General features: G+C 39.9%; 1 protein-coding gene across 1 annotated transcript in view; it reads left to right on the top strand.

Moving 5' to 3' along the window:
* LOC109548087 (uncharacterized) overlaps positions 1–15969 on the top strand; it is a 79060-nt gene that overhangs the window by 27330 nt on the left and 35761 nt on the right. Inside the window, exon 5 of the mRNA XM_073799898.1 lies at positions 13482–13582. The gene's annotated coding sequence lies outside the window, so the exon portion shown is untranslated. The remainder of the gene's footprint in view (positions 1–13481; positions 13583–15969) is intronic.

Genomic DNA, 15969 nt, shown 5'->3' with positions numbered 1-15969 from the left:
ATTTGTCTATCTGGTTCTCTAGCCTTGGGTTCAATTCCTCATTCTGCCACTTAAAACCTGCATGGTCAGTTAATCTCTCTGAGCCTATTTCCTCATATATAAAATGGGAATAATTAGTTTGGCATTTTTTATCTCACACTATACTTGTGAATGTAAGATAAGAAAGAGTAGATAGAAACTCTGTAAATTGTAAAGTGCAATGTGAATGTGTGTTATAATTTTAAAAACGTAGACAAAATGCATTTTTTTCTCACAGCAGACCATCTTTTATAATTAGAATACTTATTAAAATTTCAGTGAAATCTTAAACCATCCTTGAGCTCAGTGGTAAAATTAGGTAATAACCTTCTAGGACCAATGGCCACTCCAACAGATTTGGAAAATAATGTGATTATCTTCAGAAATATCCTCCTTTAAAGTGTTCTGCATCACATAGCCTTGTTTAGGCCAACCATGGGAAATTGCCCTTTTTAGTAAGTCAAAATGGTAGAAAATCAGCTATTCCATATGAATCAACCTGTACTAATATATCAATATATACAGGCAAAATTCAAAAAGAATCCAAGACCCGCTAGGAGTCTCAGGGGCTTCTCATAAAGATCTCAAGTGTCCCTCCATGACTGTACAATGCTCAGATTTCTAGGAGCTGGATAAATATTGCCATTTTTATCTTATAAATGAAAAAAAACAAGATACAGATTTGTATTTCTATCACATAATCAAGTTAGCACAAGATTCATTTTGATAACTTCTGCATCCTGTTCGGGCCTTCTTGCACAGCATGGTTGGTCAGTAAAAGTTTGTTGAATGGACTTAACCACTCTTCTCAGAGTTGCAGAACTGCATGTCCAATTGCATGCTATTGTGAAGGTTCTGCTGGTTCTTTAAACTTATTATCATATGTCCAACCAGTTCCTTCTCCAGTCTTTTCTCAAACCAGGATATAAGCCTGAAATTCAGCTCTCTCTATTTTTCAAGTTTCCACCTCAAATCTTATCAGTCAAGTTCAATCCATTCTACCAATTCAGTGTCTTTCCCATTCATTGGGTCTCTCATTGCTTAGTTCAAGTCCTTTGCAAGTTTGCTTGAGCAATTGCAGGCTTCAAACTGCTCTTCCTGTCTCCAGGATTGATTTCTAACGTTCTGCCTAAAGGATCATGCTTTGTTTGTTACCGAGTCCAAGCTCGCTCTGCTTGCCGTACGACAGGCCAATAAATGGGGAGGTGAGTGTTGAGGCAAGGAATTGCAACTTTATTCAGAAAGCCGGCAGACCAAGAAGATGGCAGACTAGTGTCCCCAAAAAACCATCTTATTGGGGTCTGGATGCCAGTTTCTTTTATAGAACAGAGAGTGGGAGGAGGTGAGGAAGTAAAGTAAAAAGGCCGTTTATCTTGCAAAATATCTCCTTGCTTGGCCGAATTGAGGAGGGGATGTGTTAATTTCTTCTTTTCTGCAGCCATTCACAGGTGGACAGGGTCAGAATGTCTCTCTGTGAGCTGAACAAAGACACTGTAGTTTAACAGGCAGAGGAGCAGGGTTCCCTGTGGCAGGCCATTATGTGTGATTATAATAACAAAAGCAACAAAAAGCAAAGGTTAAAGTCAAAGAAACAGATCCAACATGGAGTCAGATTTTGCCCTTCACTGTTACATGTTCACTTTATATCTCCTGTAGCATCCAAAATAGGATTTCAGTAAATGTTTGTTGAATGAATGGCTGGGATTAAGAATCAGGAGATGCAGAAAGGGTCATATATTTGTGGAAGTTCTTTTATATGTGTGGTACTATACATCAGTTCATTTAATCTTTACAACAACTCTTGATGCAGACACAAGATTTACTTTCTATTTAAAAAATTTTTATTGCACTAACATTGCTTTATAACAACAAGATGTATTAATCTTGTGTGTGCATTCTTCCCTCTTTGATCTTTAGAGAGAATTTTGTCCTTCCCACTTTAGTTTCTTCCCTCTCCTCCACTTCTAGGAAGAATTTCCTCCCTTCTACTCTGGTTCTTTGGGCTTTTTTTGTTTTTGTTTTCTTTTTTGACAACTAATCATTTAAAAATAGATATTACTTAAAAGAGTGAAGATTGGGAATTACCTGGCAGTCCAGTGGTTAGGATTCTGTGCTCTCACTGCCGAGGGCCGGGGTTCAATCCCTGTTTGGGGAACTAAGATCCCACAAGCCATGTGACACAGCCAAGAAAAAAAAGAGTGAAGACTGAGAGGGATTCTAATTTAATTTATTCTGGAAAAAAATCTAAAGGGGAAAAATATCAAGTTGCTGGTAATCCTTTTCTTGAGTCACTGAGCATTCAAGTTAAACTGACATGACTTTGGCTCCAGATCTGTGGGGGTTGAGGCATTTTTAAGATCCATCTTTGGAGAAAAATTAACTTTACAAAGGCTCTGCCAAATTTCAGATGATGTGAAGGTCCTTAGGTTTTTGTGATTCAAGTTTAAGAGAATGGAGAGGGGGAGTCTGCATAGGTCCAGGCTGGGGGAAGCAGGGTAGGATGTTGGCTTGCGGCAGGGTGGGGGGGCAGGGTTCCTTTGTTATGGAGAATGCAGTCCAAGGGCAAATTGGAGAGAATTTGAAATTGAACATATATTCATAATAAAGAACTAAGGGGGTGGGGGAGGGAGAAAGAAGGTACAAATAAAACACTAGCCAAGCTGACTAGGGGTGAGGAGGGATTTGTGGAGGTTTGGAGAATGGGCTTTGGAGCAGCTTTGGGAGAATGAGAAAGAAGAAAAAGGAGGGTTTTAAGTATTGCTGTGGGTGACAAATTTGATCTTTTAAAAAGGATGTTCTTTGAGAAAAGCAAGTAAAAAGATGGGAATTCCTCTTGAAAGCGTTTTGGCTACTAGGCCTTGTTTCTTTCAGTATGAAATTGAGCCATGTGGAATCCACATTGAACAGAAAACTAGGGCTTGGAGAGCCAACCTTTTACTAACATCACACATACAGTAAAGGGCTAAGTCAGAATTTGAATTTTTATTTTTTTTAATTAATTAATTAATTTACTTATTTAAATTTATTTATGTATTTATTTTTGGCTGAGTTGGGTCTTCGTTGCTGCACATCGGCTTTGTCTAGCTGTTTGTCTTTGGCGAGCGCGGGCTACTGTTCATTGCAGTGTGCTGGCTTCTCATTGTGGTGGCTTCCCTTGTTGTGGCGCATGGGCTCTACGCATGTGGGCTTCAGTAGTTGTGGCACGTGGGCTCAGTAGTTGTGGCTCTCGGGCTCTAGAGCACAGGCTCAGTAGTTGTGGCACACGGGTTTACTTTCTCCGCAGCATGTAGGATCTTCCCGGACCAGGGCTCGAACCCGTGTCCCCTGCCTTGGCAGGTGGATTCTTAACCACTGCTCCACCAGGGAAGTCCCTAAGTCAGAATTTGAACCCAGTCCTCTCCAGTTTCAAGGTCTTGCCAGTTTTTCATTCTCACATGCTACCTGTGGTTCAGAAATCTGTTGAATCACATTTCTACAAATTCCATTGAAATTGTGATAGGAAGCATTGTTCCTAGTATTTATTCCTCATTTATGAGCTTTCTACCCGAGAATCTTTTTGTTTCAGGGATGGTGGGAGGTCAGTTAGTGAATCCTTTCCTTGCCGTGCTTTCTGGTTTTCGTTTATAATTTCTAGTTCAGTCTTTCTGCTTAAGAACATCCCCTGATTTAAAAGACCTTCAGAGATACACCTGAAAGTAACACAACATTGTAAGTTAATTATACTTCAATAAAGTAAAAATTAAAAGAAATATATATATATATGTAAAAGACCTTCAGAGAGATAATAATTTCAAAACCTAAACTCTCCCCAGGGATAAAAGAGGAAACATCTCTGCAAGTGTGACCTATTTACAAGCATCACAGGCTCCCACTCTGTCTGGGGAGGTGACAGTATTTTGAATCATAAGGAAATGGAAAGATCTGAATTTAAAAGACTCTAGGATACATTGTCTCAAGAGTTTGGAAATACAAGAGTCATTGGCATATAATACCATTAGAAACATGGACAAGATGAAATAATCATAACTGTAATGAAGATGAAGATGGTGATGGTGATACCAGCCATATTGAGCGCTGCTTGGAGCAGGCACTATGCAAATTGCTTTACATGTGTGCTAGGTAATATTTTGAGATATTAACTTTTCTTTCTCTTTTCCCCCATCCTAATCAGGCAGTTAGTTCTTTTCCTCAGAGGAGGTATCAACACAGATAATAAAAGTGGCCTAGAAGTTTCTCTGTCTTTTGCTTACCTTGAGTCTTTAGAAGAACTTGGAGTTTATGAAGGTAAAAGGGAGAAGTAGATTTGTAAGAATAGCTAGAACAGTGGTTCTCAAACTTCTTGATTTCAGGACCTCTTTATGTTCTTAAATATTATTGAAAACCAAAAAGTGCTTTTGTTTACATGTTACTTTCAGATAATTTGTGGATATTCTTTTAGGGTATGTTAAAGAGAAAACCACAGGCCCCAAATGGTGTCACTTATGCTGAAGCTTATGATACCAAACCTAGACTAAATACCTGATGTAATAGTAGTTTTGACCTTACCCAGGAATGTAATCTTAATCTGCCAGTCTGGAATTTTCTAGTCAGCACCAGTGAGGTAATCAGTCACATGGGTCCTCTCTATATCACCCCTCCTCCCCTGAGAAAGGAAGAACAGGTAATCTGCATGGTAGACCCTCATCCTTCCCCTAGAAGAAGGTGACCTGGCCTGAAACAATCCTTTCTTTTCCTTTGTTAATAGCTTCCTTGTCCCACCCTCCTTCTGCCTTTAAAAACCTTACATTTTGTTCAACCCATCAGAGTGCCCTTCTGCTTTCTAGGTGGGATGCCCTCCAATTCATGAACTGTTGAGTAAAGCCAATTAGATCTTCAAATTTACACAGCTGAATTTTTTTTTTTAAACAGGTACTATACTAAAACTCAACAAGTGGTACTTTATAGTCTGGTTGCAGTGTGGAATCTGAAACCACATAAATGAACTTTTTGTCTATCGTTACATTAAAATCCATTCATCTGTGTTGAACTTAGAATGGATCCTCTACCCTTGCATGAATTTGCTGGCCATTCAGAAAAATATTGGCTCACTGAGTGAGTTATGCAGATCTTCCAAATGTTAACATCTTTCACTATATAATATTAAAAGGTGACATTGGTTGTCACCATTGATCTCATCAGAAAAGTTAACACATCAGGAAGCTGTACAGGTTTTCCAAAAAGCTATATTTTATCATTGGCAACAAATGTCACTTGCTTATTTCTTTATTTTTAACTAGCAGGCTCACTTTGTTCCTTTGGTAGAAAATACCAGCCTAAAGCCCAGGGACAAATAAGATGGCTGTCTGTTAGTAGTTCTTTTAATTAAAAAGAAAAAAGGCGGCTAGTTTAGCTCACAGCTCAATTCCCCTAGTGCTTTGTGGCAGAAGTGCAATGTAGCAGAAGGACATTCTGTGTATTTCCCATTTCACCACACAGTCATATTAAAAACATGTGTATACAAGGGTCAAGATTTAATAAAAACAATACTTTTTACTGCTTCATCAAGGGCATTCTTAAGTGAAACTGTTTTGTTCTTTACTGCAAGTGTGTGGTAGAAGAGAATACAACTGTTACTATAGTTTGGTACTGCTGGGGAGGAGAAACTTTTCCTGTACCCTTTTAGATTCTGTGCTTGAGAGTCTTCAGAGTAAACTGACAAACAACAAGTTAGCAAAAGAAAAGACAGATTTTTATTCAAGTAAGGATACGCTGGAGTTCACAGAAAATGTGACTCAAAGAGGTGGAATTTGGATGGAATTAGAATTTGGGACATATATAACACCTTACTAAGGGAAAGAGAGAGAAACGCGCTTAAACGAAAACAGTTGACTTCTTAATAAGGGTCTGGGGAGAAAGGGCACTGAGGGGAAAACAAATGATCTTTTGGAAAGCTGAATGGGCTCTTAGGAGAAAGTCTGTGTAGGGGTGGGTGTGGCGACTTATCATCTACAGGGATAATAGTTGCTCCAAGGCAAGGGATTTATGACAATTGAGTTCTTTTCTTTTTTTTTTAAATAAATTTATTTATTTATTTGTTTTTATTTTTGGCCGTGTTGGGTCTTCATTGCTGCGCACGGGCTTTTCTCTAGTTGCAGCAAGCAGGGGCTACTCTTTGTTGCGGTGCGTGGGCTTGTCATTGCGGTGGCTTCTCTTGTTACGGAGCACAGGCTCTAGGTGCTTGGGCTTCAGTACTTGTGGCATGCGGGCTCAGTAGTTGTGGCTCGGGGGCTTAATTACTCTGCGGCATGTGGGATCTTCCCGGCCAGGGCTCGAACCCATGTCTCCTGCATTGTCAGGCAGATTCTTAACCACTGCGCCGCCAGGGAAGTCCCAATTCATCAGTATTTTAAATGATAAACTTTGTGTTCGTGCAAGAAAATTCAGCAGTAAAGAATGGTATGACGTGATTTCCTGGTCCCAGTCCTTACTCGCCATTAATAGTTTCTTATATATCCTTCTGGAAAATGTCCATGCTTATAAAACCAAATACATGCACACACACATACATGCTTCAACAAATAAAACAACTTGTATACAAATAAATATATATGATCTATTAATAAAATCATAAATAAGAGCATAATATGCATTCTATTCTGCAACTTTTTTTAACAATTAAGTGTTTGTTGGGCATTTTCACACAACAGTACAATTGATTCGCTACATTTAAAATATTAGTTTCACATTATTGCAATATTTATATTAGTATGCTTTAATCATAGCCTTAGCAACGGACATTTATGTTGCTCATATATATTTTTAAAAATAGGTATTATTTAAAAAAAATAGGTATCACTTAATTGGCCTCCAATATGTTGCACCAATTTACACTCCTACCAATGGCATATGTGCGTGCCTGTTTCTCAGCACCCCCACTGTCACTGAGGATTATCAAAACTTTAAAAAATAGATTTAAAAATTTATCTAAGTCTGTCTTTTGCAGTAGAAATGTATATGCATTGGAAATGCATGAAGTCAGCACATTTACCTGAGTAGACAAATTGTAGAGTCCCACATCAGTGTAAGAGTAAGGTAGTGGGGGGTCATTAATTTGTTTCTCTAGTTTATTTTCCTAAGATTTGGGACTTAGAAAGCATTTTCTCATGCTCCAAATGGTGAGTGGGTTCACAGGCTCCAAATGGTGAGTGGGTTCACAGGCTAGATGGGGATGTTATACTATAGAAGTTACTAGGCCTCTAATTCCAGCTTCCAGGGTACTTGTAGTTAATATCCCCAAAATGTAAGGCTGTGCTGGTAGTTTGAGACTCTAATCACTGTTTAACCATGTTTTTTTAAATTTTGTTTTGTTTGAAATACATTCAGACATCCAATTTGGGAGGTCAGAAACACACTTCCCCTCTATTGTAGTTATATGGCGTGTACCCACCACCTCACCTCTCCTACCTTCCTCATGCTGGGAGACAAGTCTTCCCCAGAGTTTTGGATCTCGGCAGGCGGACATGCCATCTTACACACTACCCTCGACTGAACGTGAAACAACCTGAGAAACACAGACTATTCAATGGGAGAAGGGAGAAGAGGAGTGAAGGAGGTAGATAAAAATCCCCCTTGGCTATGGAGAAAAGGCTGAGGGTTTCAGTTCCCTTGTTTGAGGCAAAGATGGCACAGAGCCCCAGGAATAGGCTTAAAATAGTGATCCTGGCAGGGCATACAAGACTTCTGAGATTGATCAGAAAAGCTTCCAGCTTATGAGATCTCCAGTGTCTTTTTTCAGCCAGCAACTGGAATAGCAGGGTAAGTCATCTTTCTAATTTCTTGATATACTTCTTATCAACAAATAGTTTTTTCAGACTTCTTGGGTGAGAAAGCAGAGTTCTCTCCTACGCTGAGGGGAAGGAACCTGTTTCCTGGAAATAGCTCTGCCATATTTCACCAGAAATACCTCATAGCCTCATTGGTTGTATTTCTTAAGGCTCTGATGAAGTTCTATGTTCTCAGAAAGAGGGGACAAGTAAATACAAGTCCACTTCAACGTTCTGAATTCCTGGGTGCAGAAAGTATAGTATGTATACTCTCATCTCCATACGCATCACAGTATTTGCTTCTGGCACTGAGAAACAGCATTCAGTGAGCCCAGAAACACTTGGGTTTTGTACAACTTTTTTTTTTTTTTTAACGAATCCTTATCTTAAAATGTCTATCAACTTTCTTTAACTTTTTAATTTTTTATTGTCTCTTTTAATCTTTTCAAAATCGAGGAATAATTGACTATCAACTAGTTTTTTCTAATAAATTAATTTTATTTATTTATTTTTGGCTGCATTGGGTCTTTGTAGCTGCGTGGTCTTTCTCTAGTTGCGGCAAGCGGGGGTTACTCTTTGTTGCCGTGCGTGGTCTTCTCATTGCGGTGGCTTCTCTTGTTGAAGAGCATGTGCTCTAGGCACGCAGGCTTCAGTAGTTGTGTCCCACAGGCTCTAGAGCGCACACTCAGTAGTTGTGGCACACGGGCTTAGTTGCTCCATGGCATGTGGGATCTTCCCGAACCAGGGATAGAACCTGTGTCCCCTACATTGGCAGACAGATTCTTAACCACTGCCACCAGGGAAGCCCTCAACTAGTTTTTAAAATTTAAAATCACAACTTCTGGTAGCAGGTTTAAAGAAACTAATTAAAGCTAAGTATTAAAGAAATTCAGATGGCCATCAAATATTTGCCCTCCAGAAAGAATGCCAGCCCTAACTGATTTCATTAATGAGTTCTACCAAATCTTCAAAGCATACTTAATATCTATCTCATGCAAACTGTTCTAGAAAATAGAAAAGTTCAGAAATGGCCAGTTCATTTTGAAGGCCAAAGTCTTTATTTCATTTGTTCATTCATTTATTTATATTCAGTTTTTTAAAATTGAGGTATAATTGACATATAACATTGTATAGTTTTATGTAATAGGTGTTGTACACCTGTTAGTTTCAGGTGTAGAACATAGTGATTTGATATTTGTATATATTGTGGAATGATCACCACAATAATTCTAGCTAATAACTGTCACCATATATAGTTGCAAAAAAATATTTTTTTTCTTGTGATAGGGACTTTTCCAGAGGCCAAAAATCTTGATTCAAAAACTAGATAATGGACTTCTCCGGTGGCGCAGTGGTTAAGAATCTGCCTACCAATGCAGGGGACACAGGTTCTACCCCTGGTCCGGGAAGATTCCACATGCCTTGGAGCAACTAAGCCTGTGCACCACAACTACTGAGTCTGAGCTCTAGAGCCGCGTGTCATAACTACTGAAGCCCGCGCACCTAGAGCCCGTGCTCTGCACCAAGAGAAGCCACCGCAGTGAGAAGACCACGCATCGCAATGAAGAGTAGCCCCTGCTCTCCACAACTAGAGAAAGCCCACACGCAGCAACAAAGACCCAATGCAGCCAAAAATAAATAAAAAATAAATAAATTTATTTAAAAATAAGGACAATACATGAAAAGAAAATTATTGACCCCAAACACTTATGAATGTAAGTGCAAAGAAAAAAAAAATCTAAATAAAGTATTAGCTAAACAAATCCAAAAAAAGTATTTAAAAAATCATACATCAAAATCTAGTAGTTTATTCTAGTAAAGCCATACTGGTTCAAAAGTGGAAAATCTACCGGTGTAATTTACTACATTAAGAACCTAAAGTAGAAAAATCATTATCTAAATTGAGAAGAAAACACTGGATAAGTCTTAGTGCCTATTTATGATTTTTTTAAAAAGCAAGAACTCTGAGACTTCCCTGGTGGCTCAGTGGTTAAGAATCTACCTGCCAATGCAGGGGACACGGGTGTGAGCCCTGATCCGGGCAGATCCCACATGCCGCAGAGCAACTAAGCCCGTGCGCCACAACTATGGAGCCCGCGTGCCACAACTACTGAAGCCTGTGCGCCTAGAGCCCATGCTCCGCAACAAGAGAAGCCCCCCCAATGAGAAGCCCTGCGCACCGCAATGAAGAGTAGTCCCCGTTCGCTGCAACTAGAGAAAGCCTGCAGGCAGCAATGAAGACTCAACGCAGTGAAAACAAATTAATTAATTTAAAAAAAAAGCAAGAACTCTTAGCAGAGTTGGAGTATAGAGCTTTCTTAATTTGATAAAGATTTTATACCAATTTCAGACACGTCTTAAAGATTGAAAACAAATCCTTGTTAATTTACCACAGTGCTTGTAGGGGAGGAAAAATAATTTTTCCTCTACCCTTCTGAGTTCTTAGCTGAGACCCCTGAAATAAAAGGCAGATTAACAAAACAGAAGAAAAACAGAAGTTTATCAACACGTATACCTCATGGATACATGGAAGATACCCAGGGAAAAATAAGTAATCACTGAGGTGTCTTAGAATTCAGGATTAAATACCAGTTTAATAGGGAAAGAGGATGGGAGATGTAGGCATCTTAGGGATGAGTAAATGATTTTTAGGAAAAGTGAATGGGCCTTTAGAAAAATAAATGTGAGTGACAGTTTGTCTGGGTGTGGTTTCAATTTCTAGTCTCCTCTTCTGTGATAAGAGTCAATCTTCCCTGGTTGATTAAATTCGCGGGGTGGGGATTTATGACAACCGGGTTTCTTTTTGGAGGATCTGTCTTTAGGCAGATAAAGAGAGTTCAATGAAAGCCTCCCCCTGCATTTGCTGCTTTTCAAATGCTAACAGCTCAAAATAACCAATGTACCAAAATGGCACATTTCGGAGTGGCATGTTCTGAACTCCTACAGTCATATTTTGGGGTGGCATTATTCTCCTACCCATCATGCTATAAGGAAGAGAAAAGTTGTATTGGTTTATTTTATCAGTTTTCACATACAGGTTCTGTGAAGATGATTTGTAGAGTGTTGAAAACATAAAAACAGAAAAAATTGTTGTGGACTTTTGTCATATTTTTTGGTTGTCCAGTTTCCAACTCTTCTTCCTTTATGGGAGAAATCCTTTATTGTTTATAATCATGTACATGAGATGCAATGCTCTGCTTCCCACAGTGGAACCTTATGTGGGAACATCTTCCTTTTTCTTGAACTGTAGCCCTTCTGCAGCCAGTGTGAGATATGATCTTGGCTTAGCCAGTGAGATGCTCCTGCCTGGACCCTACTCTAGCCAGATGGCCTATGATGGTTCGATTGTGCTAGCTGTGGCAGTGATCAATGGGGGCAATGTCCAGCAGCTTCCTACTGCTTGGTCTTCCAGAGCTGTCTTGACTCCTGCATGTCTTCTCAGTTTGGTGTTCCTTTCCCATTGACTCATTGAACCCATGAGAGCCTTCAGTAAATCCTCATTTTTCTTTTCATTTAAAGTTTTATGTATATGCAACTAAGAACCTTGACTGATACACCTTTCTTTCTGTCACCTAGAAGCAATTCAGTTAATGTTTTATTCTATTTCTTTCCATATTTTTGCTTTGCATTTTTTATATAATTACGATCAAGCTCTCTACTTTTTTTTTTTTTTAAGAACAATAAACACCTTTATTACATGGACTAAGATAGGAAGGAGGAGGACTCATTTGCCTTTCTGGGCCTTGATTTTCCTTAGATAGAGCTCCAGCTCCTTGCCCTCCAGCACATAGCCATCTGCTTGGCCACACTGGCCTGGTCTAAAAGTGATGCATGCAAGAAGCTTGTCCTGCTGGAACTGCTCCTCTAGAAGACTGCTGATTTGAGCATTCTTTTTCCTTTCATCATATTTCTTCTGAATTTTCTTTGTTTTTTGTTTAAAATTTCTTAGACATACTAATGGCCAACAAACACATGAAAAGAGGGCTTCCCTGGTGGCGCAGTGGGTGAGAGTCCGCCTGCCGATGCAGGGGACACGGGTTCGTGCCCCGGTCCAGGAAGATCCCACATGCCGTGGAGCGGCTGGGCCCGTGAGCCATGGCCGCTGAGCCTGCGCGTCCACAGCCTGTGCTCCACAACGGGAGAGGCCACAACAGTGAGAGCCCCGCATACTGCAAAAAAAAAAAAAAAAAAAAAAAACACATGAAAAGATGCTCAGCATCACTAATTGTTAAAGAAATGCAAATCAAAACTACAGTGAGGTATCCCTTCACACCCATCAGAATCGCACCGTTAAAAAATCCCCAGACAATAAATGCTGGAGAGGGTGTGGAGAAAAGGAACGCTCTTGTACTGCTGGTGAGAATGTAAATTGATACAGCCACTGTGGGGAACAGTATGGAGGTTCCTTAAAAATCTAAAAATAGAACTACCATATGACCCAGCAATCCCACTACTGGGCATATACCCAGAGAAAACAGTAATTCAAAAAATGCACACACCCCAATGTTCATAGCAGCACTATTTACAATAGCCAGGTCATGGAAGCAACCTAAATGTCCATCAGCAGTGGAATGGATAAAGAAGATGTGGTACATATATACAATGGAATATTACTCAGCCATAAAAAGGAATGAAATTGGGTCATTTGTAGAGATGTGGATGAATCTAGAGACTGTCATACAGAGTGAAGTAAGTCAGAAAGAGAAAAACAAATATCATATATTAATGCGTATATGTGGAACCTAGAAAAATGGTACAGGTGAACTGGTTTGCAGGGCAGAAATTGAGACACAGATGTAGAGAACAAACGTATGGACACCAAGCAGGGGAAGCGGCGGGTGGGGGGTGGTGGTGTGATGAATTGGGAGATTGGGATTGACATATATACACTAATATGTATAAAATGGGTAAGTAATAAGAACCTGCTGTATAAAAAAATAAAATAAAATTCAAAAAGAAAAAAAAAAAAAGAAATTCCTTCCCAGGTAGGATTTAAAGAAGTTAAAAGCTCTCCTCAGCTCCATAGATGAGAGGTTAACAAACCCAAAGGCCAGGGGACAGGGCAGGCGGCCCACTCTTGCCAATTATGAGAACTTTGGCCACCTGCCAGGATGGACAAAGCAAACCAGCACATATCTTTTAATTTCCTCACAGTCTATTAAGTAACATATAATAGATACTCTTCAACTGAAAGAATTTAAAGTCACATGCCTAGAGCCGCCTTATTTAGCCAGTCTCTCGCATGTTGACCTCTTATCACCAAAAATATCTCCTGTAGCTATTCATGCTATTAGATCCCTTTACTGCTGTTGTGGGTATGTGTAAACAGGAATTCTCATTTGAGTCATGATTAGTCTCCAGATAATTAACTCATGAACTTGTGGCTAAAAGTTTCCTTTGTTAATAGCCTTAGATTCTACTAAAGTAGAGCTAACAGAAAGGGGAGAGAAGTAAATTTGGTTGGGGGAAATACTACTATTTGGCACATACTTCTTAAACCAGTTTAACTTCATTTTACTGTATTTTTGATTGGCCAAGGGTGGGTAAGAGACTTTACATAACTGCTCTCTTAATTTGTTGAGTTAGAGAAGTTCCTTGATCTGTTTCTAAGTTCCTTAAATAGCCTGTATTAATCTAGCTCTTTTGACTTTCTCCATGTAGGTTCATCCTATCACCACTCAATAAGTATTTGGGGCTTGTGTTTTGGATCCAGCTGTTTAAGAAGAATGACTGAGAAGGAAATTAGGCCATAATTCTAGAAGGTGAGATTGAAATAGGTGTTAATCTTAAACATAAAGACAAAATGAAATGAGGCACACAGAAAAATGAGCAAGGTGATTATGAAGTTTGCTTTTAAATTAAATATAAATCTACAGCAAGCTGCATCTCTTTTCAGAGTCAACTCAGGGTCAGCCTCTGTAGTCCTTTGCAGTGTGGTAAATCCACTCAAGACCTAGAGTTCAGCTGTCTTCCCTATCGATTCAAGTTAAGCTAAGATCCTTTTTTTGTTGCTGTTTTTTTTTTTTTTTTTTTTGGCCGTGCCACCTGGCATGCGGATTCTTAGTTCCCCGACCAGGGATCAAACCCGTGCCCCCTGCAGTGGAAGTACAGAGTCTTAACCACTGAAACACCAGGGAAGACCCTAGGATCCTTTTCTTGAAACTCATGAAAATAGGACAACAGATTCAGTTGTCGACATTAGCAGTGGCAGTCACTCGCTCTGTTGCTGTTGGGTTTTTTTGGTTTGTTTGTTTTTTGTGTTAAAAAAATGTTTTTTAAGCTTTTATTAGAAAGTTGATTTCATATGCTCTCCTGCTGGAGTAAGTCTATATCTGAGGATGCTAAAAGCCTTGCTGCCAAGCCAGTTTTGAATGTAGTTTAAACTGGGAAAGGAACCTTCATTGGGATGGTGGCCAAGAAGCTAGTCAGTTGTAGATATAGCTTAAAAGGTCATTGGCTCACTTGCAAAAATGCTGGCAGCCTCAACATTTGCTACAAATTCCTCTCATTAATCCGTTGTTTTTGAATTTCTTTCCCACTGAGAAACCTAAGAATGTCTCTTGCCTGAATGTACCATTCTCAGCTGATCTGCTTCCCTGAGATGTTAGGAATGATGGCCTGCAGCATCCCCCGTGAGTCACAGCTCAGGAGGCAGGAAGCCTTACAAGTTCTTTGCATATAGCCACTACCCTGTCTCTCTGTGACTCAGTCCACACTCTCAAAAGGTCATAGACAACATGCCTTGAGAAGCACCTGAGGCTTTGACCCAGAACTGTCAGAACCAGAAAGGGTCTCAGATAGCCTGTCCAAGAGGGGAACTAACCATCCTGGCTCACCTGGTACTGAGTTTCCTGGGACACAGAACTTTCAGTGCTGAGCCTGGGAATTCTAGACAAATAGGGATAGTTGGTCACACTATGCTCAACTATTTAGCAGAGAAGAAACTGAGGCCAGGAGGCTGACCTGCCCACACTAACAAAATTAGAATCCAGATCCATTGGTGCTAAGAGTTCAGTGCTCTTTCTATACTGGTACTTCCTTATATGCGCATAGTGCGTTGCACACTATAGGTACTTAAGATTCTACTGTGGTGGTTTTATGAGTTCAAGGGAAGTGCTTTTCACAGATATGATCATTTCTAATTAGCAGTGATCTCACTCAAGGTCATCATTAGTCAATGGTCTCTACTTCTGGACTCTGAACAGAATAGAGTTAATGAAGGGGAGGGAAATGTAATGAACAATAATAGAAGTGGTTAAGAAAACAGAAGGATTGGGCTTCCCTGGTGGTGCAGTGGTTAAGAATCCGCCTGCCAACGCAGCCCTGGTCCAGGAAGATCCCACATGCCACAGGGCAGCTAAACCCGTGCGCCACAACTACTGAGCCTGCGCTCTACAGCCTGAGAGGCACAACTACTGAAGCCCGCGTGCCTAGAGCCCGTGCTCTACAACAAAGAGAAGCCACCGCAACGAGGAGCCCGTGTACCACAATGAAGAGCAGCCCCCGCTCGCTGCAACTAGAGAAAGCCCATGTGCAGCAACAAAGACCCAACGCAGCCAAAAATAAATAAATGAAAGAAAGAAAGAAAGAAAACAGGATTGTGCAAAGATGGAGAGACCTATGTGTACAGGTTGGCTGAGCAACACTGCAGCAGGGGACACGTAGAAATACAATATGGGGTATAAACACCAAAGAGAAGGGTACATTATTTCCCTGTCCTCAAAGAGTATGGTGATGACTATGTAATGAAAATTATATCACTGATGTTCATGGTTATATGTTTTCCAAGGACTTCGAAAGAACCTAACTCCCAGCAGTATTTGTCCTTCTAGGTCTGATATCTGCCCTGTTTTTCTTACCAGTTTTCTCCCCTGGATACTGAGTTTTCAATAAAGTAGCATAAATTACTAGGGATCATTAGTCTGTTATACCTAGATCTTTATGATCTCTTATCTAAACACTGCTGTATCCCATTCAATGCTATAGTCTTCTCACCTGCAAGAGGAACTGGTGGTATCTGTATGAGGGAACAGAAAAAGCATTAGGAATGTGACTGGCTGATGATTAAGTCTAGAGAAATGACTGTTGGAAACAAGGGTCCAGGAACATTATTTATTGTGGCCATCTTCAGCAATTCATTTTGTGGGGT

This window comes from Tursiops truncatus, chromosome 2, assembly GCF_011762595.2.
Source record: "Tursiops truncatus isolate mTurTru1 chromosome 2, mTurTru1.mat.Y, whole genome shotgun sequence".
NCBI lineage: Eukaryota > Metazoa > Chordata > Mammalia > Artiodactyla > Delphinidae > Tursiops > Tursiops truncatus.
The sequence above is the reverse complement of the archived record's forward strand: the minus strand, read 5'-3'. Positions and strand labels throughout refer to the sequence as shown.